This window comes from Scyliorhinus torazame, chromosome 5 (genome assembly GCF_047496885.1).
Source record: "Scyliorhinus torazame isolate Kashiwa2021f chromosome 5, sScyTor2.1, whole genome shotgun sequence".
Lineage (NCBI taxonomy): Eukaryota > Metazoa > Chordata > Chondrichthyes > Carcharhiniformes > Scyliorhinidae > Scyliorhinus > Scyliorhinus torazame.
Window position 1 is genome coordinate 99171580 of NC_092711.1, and position 15071 is coordinate 99186650.

Here is a 15071-nt window from a genome sequence, read left to right on the forward strand (position 1 = left end):
GCACAGAGGGACAAGACAGAGATGTCCCCTTTCCCCACTGTTGTTTGCGCTGGCGATTGCTCTGAGAGCCTCAAGGGGCTGGTCCGGGGGGGGGGGGGGGGGGGGTTGGAGCACAGAGTCGCGCTCTATGCAGATGCTCTGCTTCTGTATGTATCGGACCCAATAGAGGGGATGGAAGAAATTATGAGGATTCATGGGGAATTTGGCCAGTTTTCGGGGTATAAGCTAAATATGGGGAAAAGTGGGATGTTTGTGGCCCAGACGAGAGGTCAGGAGAGGCGATTGGGGGAGCCGCAGTTTAGATTGATAGGGGGAAGCTTTAGGTCCCTAACCATTGAAGTGGCGCGGGAATGGGACCGGCTGCATAAATTAAATTTGGCCCGGCGAGTAGACCAAATGAAGGATGATTTCCGAAGGTGGGATGCACTTCCGTTGTCACTGGCTGGGAGGGTGCAGATGGTGAAGATGACAGTCCTCCCAAGATTCGTGTTCGTGTTTCAACGCCTCCCCATCTTTATTCCGCGGTCCTTTTTTAAATGGCTCAACAAAGTGATCACTGGCTTTGTTTGGGCGGGCAAGAGCCCATGAGTAAGGAAGGTAATGCTTGAGCGGAGCCGGGGAGAGGGCAGGCTGGCGCTGTCAAATTTTAGTAACTATTACTGGGTGGCGAATATAGCCATGCTCAGGAAGTGGGTGGTGGGGAGGGATCGGCATGGGAGCGAATGGAGATGGCTTCATGCAAGGGCACCAGTCTGGGGGCATTGGTAACTCCGCCTCTGTCATTCCCGCCGGCACGATACTCCACTAGCCCCGTGGTGGTGGCGGTCCTGAGAGTCTGGTGGCAATAGAGGAGACATGTGGGAGCAGAGGGAGCATCGGTCTGGTCCCCAATCTGTAATAATCACCTGTTTGCCCCGGGATGTATGGATGGGGGGTTTCGGATATGGTGGAGAGCAGGGATTGAGAGGATGGGGGATATGTTTATAGAGGGGAGCTTTCCGAGTACGAGGGCACTGGAGGAGAAGTTTGGGTTGGCGAGGGGATACGAATTCAGGTATCTGCAGGTGCGGGACTTCCTACGTAAAGAGGTGTCAACCTTCCTGCTCCTACCGCTAAGGGGAATTCAGGACAGGGTAGTTTCCAGAGGATGGGTAGGTGAAGGGAGCGTCTCTGACATTTACAAGGAACTTATGGGGTCAGAGGAGATGCAGACCAAGGAGCTGAAGTGCAAGTGGGAGAAGGAGCTGGGAGGAAAGATAGAGGATGGTCTATGGGCAGACACGTTGAGTAGAATCAACGCGTCCACAACATGTGCCAGGCTCAGCCTGATACAATTCAAGTTCGTTCAGTCGGGCTCACATGACAGTGGCCCGGATGAGCAGATTTTTTGGGGTGGGAGACAGGTGTGCAAAATGTGCGGGAGGACCAGCGAACCATGTCCACATGTTCTGGACATGTCTGAAGCTTAGGGTATTTTGGCAGGGGTTTGCAGATGTCATATCCACGGTGTTTAAAACGAGGGTGGCATTGAGTCCAGAGGTGGCGATTTTCGGAATGTCAGAAGACCCAGGAATCCAGGAGGAGAAAGAGGCAGACGTTCTGGCCTTTGCTACCCTGGTTGCCCGGGGACGGATATTATTAGCTTGGAGGGACTCAAAGCCCCCGAAGTCAGAGACCTGGCTAGCGGACATGGCTAGCTTCCTCTGTTTGGAGAAAATCAAGTTCGCCCGGAGGTGGCAACCGTTCGTCGACTTCTTCGTGGAAAATTGATCATCAGCAGAAGGGTGACAGTTAGTTTAGCTTAAAGTAGGGGGTTATTAAAGGTGGGACCTGTAAGGGCGGGTGACAGCTTTTGCACTATGTATATAGTTTCATGTACATTGTTTATTTTGTTGTTACAACACCAAAAAATACCTCAATAAAATGTTTAATTTTAAAAAACAGCGGGAAGGAGCTGTTTTTGAGTCTCTCCGTGCGTGTTCTCAGCCTTCTGTATCTCCTGCCCGATGGAAGAAGTTGGAAGAGTGAGTAAGCCGGGTGGGAGGGGTCTTTGATTATACTGCCCACTTTCCCAAGGCCATGAGAGGTGTAGATGGAATCAATGGATGGGAGGCAGGTTTGTGTGATGGACTGAGCTATGTTCACGACTCTCTGAAGTTTCTTGCGATCTTGGGCCGAGCAGTTGCCATACCAGGCTGTGATGCAGCCAGATAGGATGCTTTCTATGGTGCATCTGCAAAGGTTTGCAAGACTAAATGTGGACATGCTGAATTTCCTTAGTTTCCTGAGGAAGTTTAGGCGCTGTTGTGCTTTCTTGGTGGTAGCGTCAACATGGGTGGACCAGGACAGATTTTTTGAGATGTGCACCCATAGGAATTTGAAACTGCTAACCATCTCCACCTCGGCCCCGTTGATGCTGACAGGGGTGTGTGTACAGTACTTTGCTTCCTGCAGCCAATGACCAGCTCTTTAGTTTTGCTGGCATTGAGGGATAGACTGTTGGTTTTGGAGCTTTGATATGAGCTTGGCTGGGATTATGGTGTTGAAGGCGGATATGTAGTCAATAAATAGGAGACTGATGTCGGAGTCCTTGCTGTCGAGATGCTCGAGGGATGAGTGTAGGGCCAGAGAAATGGCATCTGCTGTGGACCGGTTGTGGCGGTATGCGAATTGCAGTGGATCAAGGCGTTCTGGGAGTATGGAGGTGATGCGCTTCATGACCAACCTATCGAAGTACTTCATTATGACTGAAGTCAGGGCCACCGGTTGGTAGTCATTGAGGCACGCTGCCTGGTTCTTCTTTGGCACCGGTGTATGATGGTGGTCTTCTTGAAGCCAATCTGGACAGACACAAGGACACTGGCACCATGGAGAAACCATGCAAATGTGGGTATTGTGGGAAGAGATTCAGATCCCTGTCTGTGCTGGAAATTCATCAATGGAGTCACACCGGGGGAGGCCATTCATCTGCTCAGCATGTGGTCAAGGATTCACTCAGCTATCCAACTTACATAAACTCCAGAGAACTCACACCGGCGAGAAACTGTTCATCTGCTCTATTTGTGAGAAGGGATTGTCAACTAACTGACCTCACTTCAAACCGACTTCTTCACTCTGACTTGAGGCCGTTTAAATGCTCCAGCTGGGAAAAGAGCTTTAAAAGTAACAAGCTTTTGCTGACTCACCGGCGAATTCACAGTGGGGAGAGGCTATTCACCTGCTCCGTGTGCGGGAAGTGATTCACTCATTCAGCCTACTGAAACACCACCAAATTCACACCGGGGAGAGACCATTCACCTGCTCCGTGTCTGGGAAGGGATTCACTCAATCATTCAGCCTGCTGAAACACCAGATTACACCGGGAAGAGACCATTCACTGCTCTGTGTGTGGGAAGAGATTCACTCAGTCATCCATCCTGCTGAATCACCAGTGGGTTCACACTGGGGAGAGACCATTCATTTGCTTCATGTGTGAGAAGCGATTCACTCAGTTATCCCAGTTTCAGAGGCGGTGTATAGGGGAGATGGTGGCGTAGTGGTCTTGTCGCTGGACTAATGATCCAGATACCCAGGATAATGACCTGTGGACCTGGGTTCGAAGATGATTGGGCCTAGGACACTACCCTGAGGAACTCCTGCAGTGATGTCCTGTAGCTGAGATGATTGACCTCCAAACACCACAACCATTTTCCTTTGTGCCAGATATGACTCCAGTAAGTGGAGAGTTTTTCCCCTGATTCCCATTGACTCCAGTTTACCTAGGGCTCCTTGATGCCATACTCTATCAAATGCTGCCTTGATGTCAAGGGCAGTCATTCTCACCTCTCACATTCAGCTATTGTGTCCATGTTTGAACCAAGGTTGTAATCAGGTTAGGAGCAGATTGACCCTGGCGGAACCCAAACTGAGCATCCAAGAGAAGGGTATTGCTGAGTAAGTGCCACTTGATCGCACTACTGATGACTCCTTCCATCACTTTGCTGATCATGGAGAGTAGATTGACAGTGTGATAATTGGCTGGATTGCATTTGTCATGTTGTATACAGGACACACCTGGGCAATTTTCGACAGTGTAGATGCTAGTGTTCTAGCTGTGCTGGGACAGCTTGGCTAGGGGTGTGGCAAGTTCAGGAGCACAAGTCATCAGTACTATTGTCCCTATATTGTCAGAGCCCATAGCCTTTTCAGTATCCAGTGCCTTCAGCCGTTTCTTCATATCACGTGGAGTGAATTTATCGGCTGAAGACTGACATCTGTGATGCTGGGGCCCTCCGAAGGAGACCGAGATGGATCATCCACTCGGTACTTCTGGCTGATGATTGTTGCAAATGCCTCAGCCTTGCCTTTTGCACATATGTGCTTGGCTCCTCCATCATTGAGGATGGGGGTATTTGTGGAGCCTCCTCCTCCAGTGAATTGTTTAATTGTCCACAACCATACGTGACTGGATGTGGCAGAACTGCAGAGTTTGGATCTGATGTGTTCGTTATGGAACCGTTTAGCTCTGTCTATTACTTGCTGCTTATGCTGTTTGGCACACAAGAAGTCCTGTGTTGTAGCTTCACCAGGTTGACACCTCATTTTTTGGTATGTCTAATGTTGTTCCTGGCATGTTCTCCTGCACTCTTCATAGAACCAGTGTTGATCCCCTGGCTTGGTGGTAATGGTAGAGTGGTGGCCATGAGGGTGGCAGGTTGTGGTTGAATACAATTCTGCTGCTGCTGATGGCCCACATAGCCTCATAGACGCCCAGTTTTGAGTTTCAAGATCTGTTCGAAGTCTATCCCATTTAGCACAGTGGTAATGCCACACAACACGATGGAGATAATATCCTCAATCTGAAGACGGGACTTTGTCTCCACAAGGACTGTGCGGTGGTCACTTCTACTGATACTGTCGTGGACAGATGCATCTGCAGCAGGCAGATTGGTGAGGATGAGGTCAAGTATGCTCTTCCCTCTTGTTGGTCCCCTCACCGCCTGCTGCAGTCCCAGTCTAGCGGCTAAGTCCTTTAGGGCCCGGCCAGCTCGGTCTGTGATGGTACTACCAAGACACTCTTAGTGATGGACATTGAAGTACCCCTCCCAGAGCATAATCTGCTCCCTTGCCACCCTCAGTGCTTCCTCAAAGTGGTGTTCAACATGGAGGCGTACATCATTCATCAGCGGATGGTGGCCGGTACATTGTAATCAGCGGATGGTGGCCGGTGCATTGCCCATATTTAACCTGAAGCCGTGGGACTTCATGTTGTCTTCATGTTCTCAACAGAGTCCATGTTGAAGACCCCCAGGGCATCTCCTTCCTGAATGTATACCACTGTGCCGCTGTCTCTGCTGGATCTGTCCTACCGTGAGACAGGACATACCCAGGAATGGTAACAGTGCTGTCTGGGACATTGTCTGTAAGGTATGATTCTGTGAGTATGACTATGTCAGGTTGTTGCTTAACTAGTCTGTGAGGCAGCTCTGCCAAGTTAAATATAGTCTTAAACTCAAAGTTAAAACGTATCTTGGCAAATATATTCCCAGAGGTTTGGGAAAGTTTTCAGAAAAAAAACAATAGATGAGCAAAAACAGGGAGGACATATACCATGAGGATAAACTAGGAAGTAATATAGAAATGGACTGCAAGAGTTTCCTTAAATTCTTAAAAATGAAGAGAGGCACTGAAGTGGACGTCGGTTCCTGAGAGAATGAGACTGCGGAAAGAATAATGGGGAGTCAGGAAATGGCAGAGGAGTTAAATAAATACTGTGAGTCAGTCTTCACGGTAGGAGACAGTAATAGCATTCCACAAATACTAAATAATCAAAGGCAAAAGGGGAAGGCAATAAACACAATAACTAGACCGGAGAAAAAGTATTCTGGAAACGAATGGAGCAAAAGTCTGCTATGTTCCTGGCCTGATGGGTTGCATCCCAGGATAGTAAAGGAAGTAGCTGCAGAGATAGTGGATGCCCTGGTCAAATTCTTGACAAGTCCCGAAGGATTGGAAAACTGCTAATGCAACATCGTTATTTAATAAAGGAGGGAGACAAAAAACAATAACGATAGGCCAATAAACTTAACATCTGTCATCGGGAAAATGTTAAGAGCCCATTATAAAGGATGTAATAGCAGAACATTTTGAAAAGCATAATATCATCAAACAGAGTCAGCATGGCTTCATGAAGGGGAAATCATGTTTGAAACATTTTTAGAAATTTTTGAGGTGGTAACAAGCAGGATAGATGACGGGGAGCCAGTAGATCTAATACACTTGGATTTCCAAAAAGTGTTTGATAAGGTACCACACAACCGGCTACATAATAAGATAAGAGCTCATAGTGTTGGGAAACTGACCATGATAATGCACGTTCTCCCCGTGTCTCCGTGGGTTTCCTCCAGGTGCTCTGGTTTCCTCCCACAAGTCCCGAAGACGTGGTTGTTAGGTGAATTGGACATTCTGAATTCTCCCTCAGTGTACCCGAACAGGCGTTGGTGTGTGGCGACCAGGGGGTTTTCACAGTAACTTCATTGCAATGTTAATGGAAGCCTACTTGTGACAATAATTATTACTATTATAAAAGACAGGAAATTGGGATAAGCGGGCATTTTCAGAATGGCAACGTAACTAGCGGAGTGCCGCTGGGATCCATACTGGGGCCACAGTTATTTACCATATATATTAATGACTTGGACGAGGGAAGCGAATGCACTTTTGCAAACTTTGTGGATGACACAAAAATAGGTGGGAAGTCTACACACGGCTATAAACAGGTTAGTTGAGTGGGCAAAAACTTGAGAAATGGAATATAATGTAGGAAACCGAAAATGTATGCACTTTGATGGGAAGAATAAAGGAGTTGAATATTATTCAAAGTGAGAAAGACTACAGAAAACTGCAGCACAGAGGGGCCTGGGGGTCCTCGGGCATTAATCACAAAAGCTAGCGTGCAGGTTCAGCAGGGCATTGGGAAGGTAAATGGAAGGTTGGCCTTTATTTCAAAGGGAATGCAGCATAAAAATAGAGAAGTCCAGCTGGAATTATACAAGGCAATAGTTAGACCACACTTGGAATACTGTGAACAACATTAGTCCCCTTTCCTGAGGAAAGATAAGCGGGCATTGGAGACAGTCAAGAGAAGGTTCACTAGGTTAGAACATAGAACATAGAAAAATACAGCACAGAACAGGCCCTTCGGCCCACGATATTGTGCCGAACCTTTGTCCTAGATTAATCATAGATTATCATAGAATTTACAGTGCAGACGGAGGCCACTCGGCCCATCGTGTCTGCACCGGCTCTTGGAAAGAGCACCCTACCCAAGGTCAACACCTCCACCCTATCGCCATAACCCAGTAACCCACCCAACACTAAGGGCAATTTTGGACACTAAGGGCAATTTATCATGGCCAATCCACCTAACCTGCACATCTTTGGACTGTGGGAGGAAACCGGAGCACCCGGAGGAAACCCACGCACACACGGGGAGGCGGTGCAGACTCCGCACAGACAGTGACCCAAGCCGTAATCGAACCTGGGACCCTGGAGCTGAGAAGCTATTGTGCTATCCACAATGCTTCCGTGCTGCCCTTAAGAACAAATTAATCTACACTGTATCATTCTACCATGATCCATGTACCTGTCCAATAGCCGCTTGAAGGTTCCTAATGTTTCCGACTCAACTACTTCCACAGGCAGTACATTCCATGCCCCCACTACTCTGGGTAAAGAACCTACCTCTGACATCCCCCCTCTGTCTTCCACCATTCACCTTAAATTTATGTCCCCTTGTAATGGTTTGTTCCACCCGGGGAAATGGTCTCTGACTGACTACTCTATCTATTCCCCTGATCATCTTATAAACCTCTATCAAGTCACCCCTCATCCTTCTCCGTTCTAATGAGTAAAGGCCTAGCACCCTCAACCTTTCCTCGTATGACATACTCTCCATTCCAGGCAACATCCTGGTGAATCTCCTTTGCACCTTTTCCAAAGCTTCCACATCCTTCCTAAAATGAGGTGACCAGAACTGTACACAGTACTCCAAATTTGGCCTTACCAAAGTTTTGTACAGCTGCATCATCACCGCACGGCTCTTAAATTCAATCCCTCTGTTAATGAACGCTAGCACACCATAGGCCTTCTTCACAGCTCTATCCACTTGAGTGGCAACTTTCAAAGATGTATGAACATAGACCCCAAGATCTCTGCTCCCCTACATTGCCAAGAACCCTACCGTTAACCCTGTATTCCGCATTCATATTTGTCCTTCCAAAATGGGCAACCTCACACTTTTCAGGGTTAAACTACATCTGCCACTTCTCAGCCCAGCTCTGCATCCTAGCTATGTCAATTTGCAGCCGACAACAGCCCTCCTCATGATACACAACTCCACCAATCTTCATATCGTCTGCAAATTTACTGACCCACCCTTCAACTCCCTCATCCAAGTCATTAATGAAAATCACAAACAGCAGAGGACCCAGAACTGATCCCTGCGGTATGCCACTGGCAACTGGGATCCAGGCTGAATATTTGCCATCCACCACCACTCTCTGACTTCCAGCGGTTAGCCAGTTCATTATGCAACTGGCCAAATTTCCCGCTATCCCATGCCTCCTTACTTTCTGCATAAGCCTACCATGGGGAAACTTATCAAATGCCTTACTAAAATCCATGTACACTACATGCACTGCTTTACCTTCATCCACATGCTTGGTCACCTCCTCAAATAATTCAATAAGACTTGTAAGGCAAGACCTACCCCTCACAAATCCGTGCTGACTATCCCTAATCAAGCAGTGTCTTTCCAGATGCTCAGAAATCCTATCCCTCAATACACCTTCCATTACTTTGCCTACCACCGAAGTAAGACTAACTGGCCTGTAATTGCCAGTGTTATCCCTATTCCCGTTTTTGAACAGGGGCACGGCGTTCGCCACTCTCCAATCCCCTGGTACCACCCCTGTTGACAGTGAGGACGAAAAGATCATTGTCAATGGCTCTGCAATTTAATCTCTTGCTTCCCATAGAATCCTTGGATATATCCCGTCAGGCCCGGGGGACTTGTTTATCCTCAAGTTTTTCAAAATGCCCAACACATCTTCCTTCCCAACAAGTATTTCCTCGAGCTTACCAGTCTGTTTCACACTGTCCTCTCCAACAATATGGCCCCTCTCATTTGTAAATACTGAAAAAAGTACTCGTTCAAGATCTCTCCTATCTCTTCAGACTCAATACACAATCTCCCGCTACTATCCTTGATCGGACCTACCCTCGCTCTAGTCATTCTCATATTTCTCACATATGTGTAAAACATCTTGGGGTTTTCCTTGATCCTACCCGCCAAAGATTGGTCGTGCCCTCTCTTAGTTCTCCTAATCCCTTTCTTCAGTTCCGTCCTGGCTATCTTGTATCCCTCCAGCGCCCTGTCTGAACCTTGTTTCCTCAGCCTTACATAAGTCTCCTTCTTCCTCTTGACAAGACAGTCAACCTCTCTTGTCAACCATGGTTTCCTCACTCGACCATCTCTTCCCTGCCTGACAGGGACATACATATCAAGGACACGTAGTACCTTTTCCTTGAACAAGTTCCACATTTCACTTCTGTCCTTCCCTGACAGCCTATGTTCCCAACTTATGCACTTCAGTTCTTGTCTGACAACATCGTATTTACCCTTCCCCCAATTGTAAACCTTGCCCTGTTGCACGCACCTATCCCTCTCCATTACTACAGTGAAAGTCACAGAATTGTGGTCACTATCTCCAAAATGCTCCCCCACTATTAAATCTGCCACTTGCCCTGGTTCATTACCAAGTACCAAATCCAATATGGCCTCCCCTCTGGTCGGACAATCTACGTACTGTGTTAGAAAAGCTTCCTGGACACACTGCACAAACACCACCCCATCCAAACTATTTGATCTAAAGAGTTTCCACTCAATGTTTGGGAAGTTGAAGTCACCCATGACTATTACCCTGTGACTTCTGCACCTTTCCAAAATCCGTTTCCCAATCTGTTCCTCCACATCTCTGCTACTATTGGGGGGCCTATAGAAAACTCCCAACAAGGTGACTGCTCCTTTCCTATTTCTGACTTCAACCCATACTACCTCAGTAGGTAGATACTCCTCGAAATGCCTTTCTGCAGCTGTTATACTATCTCTAATTAACAATGCCACCCCCCACCTCTTTTACCACCCTCCCGAATCTTATTGAAACATCGAGAACCAGGGACCTCCAACAACCATTTCTGCCCCTCTTCTATCCAAGTTTCCGTGATGGCCACCACATCGTAGTCCCAAGTACCGATCCATGCCTGAAGTTCACCCACCTTATTCCTGATGCTTCTTGCGTTGAAGTATACACACTTCAACCCATCTCCGTGCCTGCAAGTACTCTCCTTTGTCAGTGTTCCCTTCCCCACTGCCTCACTACACGCTTTGGCGTCCTGAATATCGGCTAACTTAGTTGCTGGACTACAAATCCGGTTCCCATTCCCCTGCCAAATTAGTTTAAACCCTCCCGAAGAGTACTAGAAAACCTCCCTCCCAGGATATTGGTGCCCCTCTGGTTCAGATGCAACCCGTCCCGCTTGTACAGGTCCCACCTTCCCCAGAATGCGCTCCAATTATCCAAATACCTGAAGCCCTCCCTCTTAGACCATTCCTGCAGCCACGTGTTCAACTGCACTCTCTCCCTATTCCTAGCCTCGCTATCACGTGGCACCGGCAACAAACCAGAGATGACAACTCTGTCTGTCCTGGCTTTTAACTTCCAGCCTAACACCCTAAACTTGTTTATCACCTCCACACCCCTTTTCCTACCTACGTCGTTGGTACCAATGTGCACCACGACTTCTGACTGCTCCCCCTCCCCCTTAAGGATCCTGAAGACATGATCCGAGACATCCCTGGCCCTGGCAACCAGGAGGCAACATACCTTCCGGGAGTCTCGCTCGCGACCACAGAATCTCCTATCTATTCCCCTCACCATTGAATCTCCTATTACTATTGCTTTTCCATTCTCCCCCCTTCCCTTCTGAGCCCCAGAGTCAGACTCAGTGCCAGAGACCTGGCCGCTAGGGCCTTCCCTCGGTAGGTCATCCCCCCCCAACAGCATCCAAAATGGTATACTTGTTTTGAAGGGGAACGGCCACGAGGGATCCCTGCACTGTCTGACTGTTTGTTTTCTTTCCCCTGACTGTAACCCAGCTACTCTTGTCCTATACCTTGGGCGTGGTTACCTCTCTGTAACTCATCTCTATAACCCCCTCTGCCTCCCGGATGATCCGAAGTTCATCCAGCTCCAGTTCCCTAACACGGTCTCTAAGGAGCTGAAGTTGGGTGCATTTCCCGCAGGTATAGTCAGCGGGGACACTGGTGGTATCCCTCACCACCCACATCCTACAGGAGGAGCATGCAACTGGCCTAGCCTCCATCCCCTCTTACCTTACAGAATATAGCTGCCCTGTGGACCAACTGGACCTCCGCCCTCCGACTCTGCTCCCAGTCAGTTGCACTCTCTGTAAACTCCTGGCTCCCTTCTCGCTCTTTGAGGAAATGTAGGAAACAAAATGAAAGGAGCACCTTACTCCCTCCTCACCCAGCTCCCTCAGTCACCAAACTCTCACTGTGGCACTCAAATGCACCAAATTCAGCACTCAGTGCAAACAAAGTCTGCACTGTCGGTGGATCACTTTTATACTGTGAATCTAGCCTCTGAAAACTGGCCTAATCCAATTAACTAACGGTTCGTCCCGGATATGGAGAGATTTTCTGATTAGAAGAGGTTGAGTTGTTTGGGCCTGTACTCATTGGAGTTGAGACGAATGAGAGGTGACCTTTTTGAGACATAAGCATTCTCAGGGGGATTGACAGGGTAGATGCTGAGAGGGTGTTTCCTCTTGTGGGAGAGTCCAGGACCAGAGGGCATAATCTCAAAGTAACGGGTCTCAAATTTAAGACAGACATGAGGCGACATTTCTTCTCTCAGAGCGCAGTGAATCTGTGGAATCCTTTAGCTGTGCAATCATCCTGTCGCTGGAGTTTAACCAGAAAAAGGCAAAGGTGAAGATGTGTTTACCCGGATGGACCGCTTGGTGGCGCAGTGGCTCTTTCACGGAGGGGCCTTGAGTTCAGACACATCCCAGACAGGACTGGTGAGAAATATCTGTCTGGGAAAGGGGAGAAAACTGGATAATCGGGGAAATGGAGCGGTGCCGATTGGCCTGAGAGAAAGGATTCAGACAAGTCTTATTTTCTTCATTTTTCATTCAATATTTATTAAAATTTCAGAGAAAATATTACACAAAAGTTTATTTTGAAGTTGACGAAAGGAAACATAACGATTGAGGGTCACAGTGAGAACAGAACACATGCCCTCTGAGCTGCCAAATGTATGTACAACTGTAACAGACACCAGAAAGAGAGAACAGGAGCTCAATGTAAAGGGAAGGCCAAAGTTATGAGTAAGGAACGAGATAAGTTACTTTATTTAGACATGATATTGAGGGAAATTATTAGCTACAATTACATTACAGCCAAAATTATCTCGTACATTTCAAACTGGGAAACAGAAATACTGTCCAAGATTGTCTCAGTTACAGATGCAGAATAATAAACTGAGAGAATTTTACTGTTAGAGTCACCAAGAGGAAATATTGTATTTGTGTCACACACAGATCATAATAAACAGCTGAGGAAAATCTACAGCGTCCGAACGTCAACCGATCACTTGATCTGTAAAAGAGAGAGAAAATGATGAAGCAGATGTTTATAATCTGGGACATTGATGTTAGAGTTTTTAATCAATCAAACATTTAGAGATTTTTGAAACGGCTTCTGTCAGTTTGAAGTGTGAGTGGATTGAATCTTCTCACCTTCACCAGAGTGACTGCAGCGCTGTAGGAAATGCTCAGGAAGAACAGGGTGATGAATGTGGAAGCGGTTGTCCAGATGTTGCCGTTATCATCCTCATCGCCTTCAGTCCAGGTGTGGTCTGTGGTATCTACGAAGATAGAGCGAATAAGTATAATCAGATTGTTCATTAATCCACAATTTATTTTTAATATTCTCGTTTCATTTTCTCCCGCTGCTAATTCATTCTTTAATATATTTGTCATTGCATATCTACTGTTGCGTTCATGACACTCAGAAATTGATGTCTTTAACTTTTTTTTTCTAATTAAGGGGCAATTTAGCATGGCCAATCCACCTACCCTGCACATCTTTGGGTTGTCGGGGTGAGACCCACGGGTCATGGGGAGAATGTGAAAACTCCACTGGGACAGGGACCCAGGAGCGGGATCAACCCCAGGTCCATGGTGGCGTGAGGCAGCAGCGCTAACCACTATGCCACCGTGCCGCCATTGCCTGCCGTTTGTGTTTGTTCCTTAGCTTTTGTGTCTGTGTCGATGCGAAATTCCGTGTTTTGATTTACTCCTCTGTTGTGTGTCCAGATGTCTGTGTAGGTTCACTGTGTGTTCATCGTGTCAATGAGTATTGGTCTGTGTATTTGTGTGTCAGCGCCTGTGTGTGAACTTTGTTTGTCTTCTGTCAATGTGTATATATGAGTGATATATTGTATGTGTATGTGTTGAAATCTATGTTTATATATTATTGCCTGTGTTAATATGTGTTTATACTTTCCTGTCTAGTAATACATGTGTTAATGTGTCTTTTTGCGTTCAACATGCATGCCAGTGTCTTAATGTTTGTGTCTGGATAAATGCGTTTGTGTGTGTGTGTGTGTGTGTGTGTCAATGCGCGTATTTCATCACAGAATCATCATCGTATAATCCCTACAGTGGAGAACGAGGCCATTCGGCCTATTGAGTCTGCACCGACCCTCCGAAAGAACACCCTACCGAGGTGCACGGTGCACGCCCTCCCCTATCCCCAGAACCTCGTAACACCACCGAACGTTTTGGGCGCGAAGGGGTGATATAGCATGGCTAATCCCCCTAACCTGCACATCTTTGGACTGTGGGAGGAAACTGGAGCACGCGGAGGAAACACGGACACGGGAGAATGTGGAAACTCAACACGGACAATCACCCGAGGCTGGAATTGAACCCGGGTTTCTGGCGCTGTGAGGCAGCAGTGCTATTTGTGCGTTGATGTTTGTTTATATCTATTGCTGTGTATTGACGCCTCCATGTGTATTCATGTGTGTTTGTATGAGCGTGTGTCCGAATCTGTTAATATGTAACTACATGTGCCCATTAGTGTGTTAATGTGGATTATTGTCTCTGTTTTAATGGAAATATTTCTGTCATTGTGAAATTGTGCGATTACGGGCGGCGCGGTAGCACAGTGGTTAGCACTGTTGCTTCACAGCGCCAGAGTCCCAGGTTCGATTCCTGGCTTGGGTTACTGTCTGTGCGGAGTCTGCACGTTCTCCCTGTGTCCGTGTGGGTTTCGTCCGGTGCTCCGGTTTCTTCCCACAAGTCCCGAAAGATGTGCTTGTGAGGTAATTTGGACATTCAAAATTTTCCCTCTGTGTACCCGAACAGGCGCCAAGAGTGTGGCGACTAGGGTTTTTTCACAGTAACTTCTTGCAGTGTTAATGTAAGCCTTCTTGTGACAATAAACTTTATTTTTACTATTATGTATATGTTATTGCTTACAGTTGTGTTTCATATTCTTGGGTCAGTCTGCGTGTATGGTTTGATATGTTTGTGTTTGCATATTTGTGTGTCTGTGTGGACATGTGGATGTATGTGCATGTTTGTGCATGCTGGCTTGTGTGTGTGGATTTGTGTGTGTGTGTACACGAGTGTCTTTGTGTACATAAACGTGTGCTTGTTTGTGTTTATGTGCATGTTTGTAAATTTTTGTTTGTTTGTGTGTATATGTATGCATGTGTTTCTATGTGTACATCTATGTGTGTGTTTGTGTCTATGTGTGCTCATGTATATGGTTGTGGGTGTGTGTACGTGTGCATGTATGTTTAGTGTTTGTGTCTTTATCTGTCTGTGTATTTGTATCAGCTGCCTGTAGCTTTGCCAGTTGTGGGTATTATTGGTACCGATGTGGAATATGTTGAACTTTCTGCTTATAAATGTGTTTTCTGTGAGGTGCAAGC

General features: G+C 47.0%; 1 protein-coding gene and 1 long non-coding RNA gene across 4 annotated transcripts in view; one reads left to right on the forward strand and one right to left on the reverse strand.

The window, feature by feature from the left end:
* Positions 1-14594, forward strand: part of LOC140419143 (uncharacterized) — a 31590-nt gene extending 16996 nt beyond the window's left edge. Inside the window, exons 1-2 of one of the 3 annotated variants that reach the window (XR_011945560.1) lie at positions 5356-5416; positions 12667-14594. This is a non-coding gene — a long non-coding RNA (uncharacterized lncRNA). Of the gene's footprint in view, positions 1-5355; positions 5417-12666 lie in introns of those variants that run through there. The other 2 variants (XR_011945559.1, XR_011945561.1) reach the window with 2 other exon arrangements.
* The window catches only part of LOC140419119 (uncharacterized), a 439103-nt gene that overhangs the window by 223461 nt on the left and 200571 nt on the right, over positions 1-15071 (reverse strand). The gene's annotated exons all lie outside the window — the stretch shown is intronic.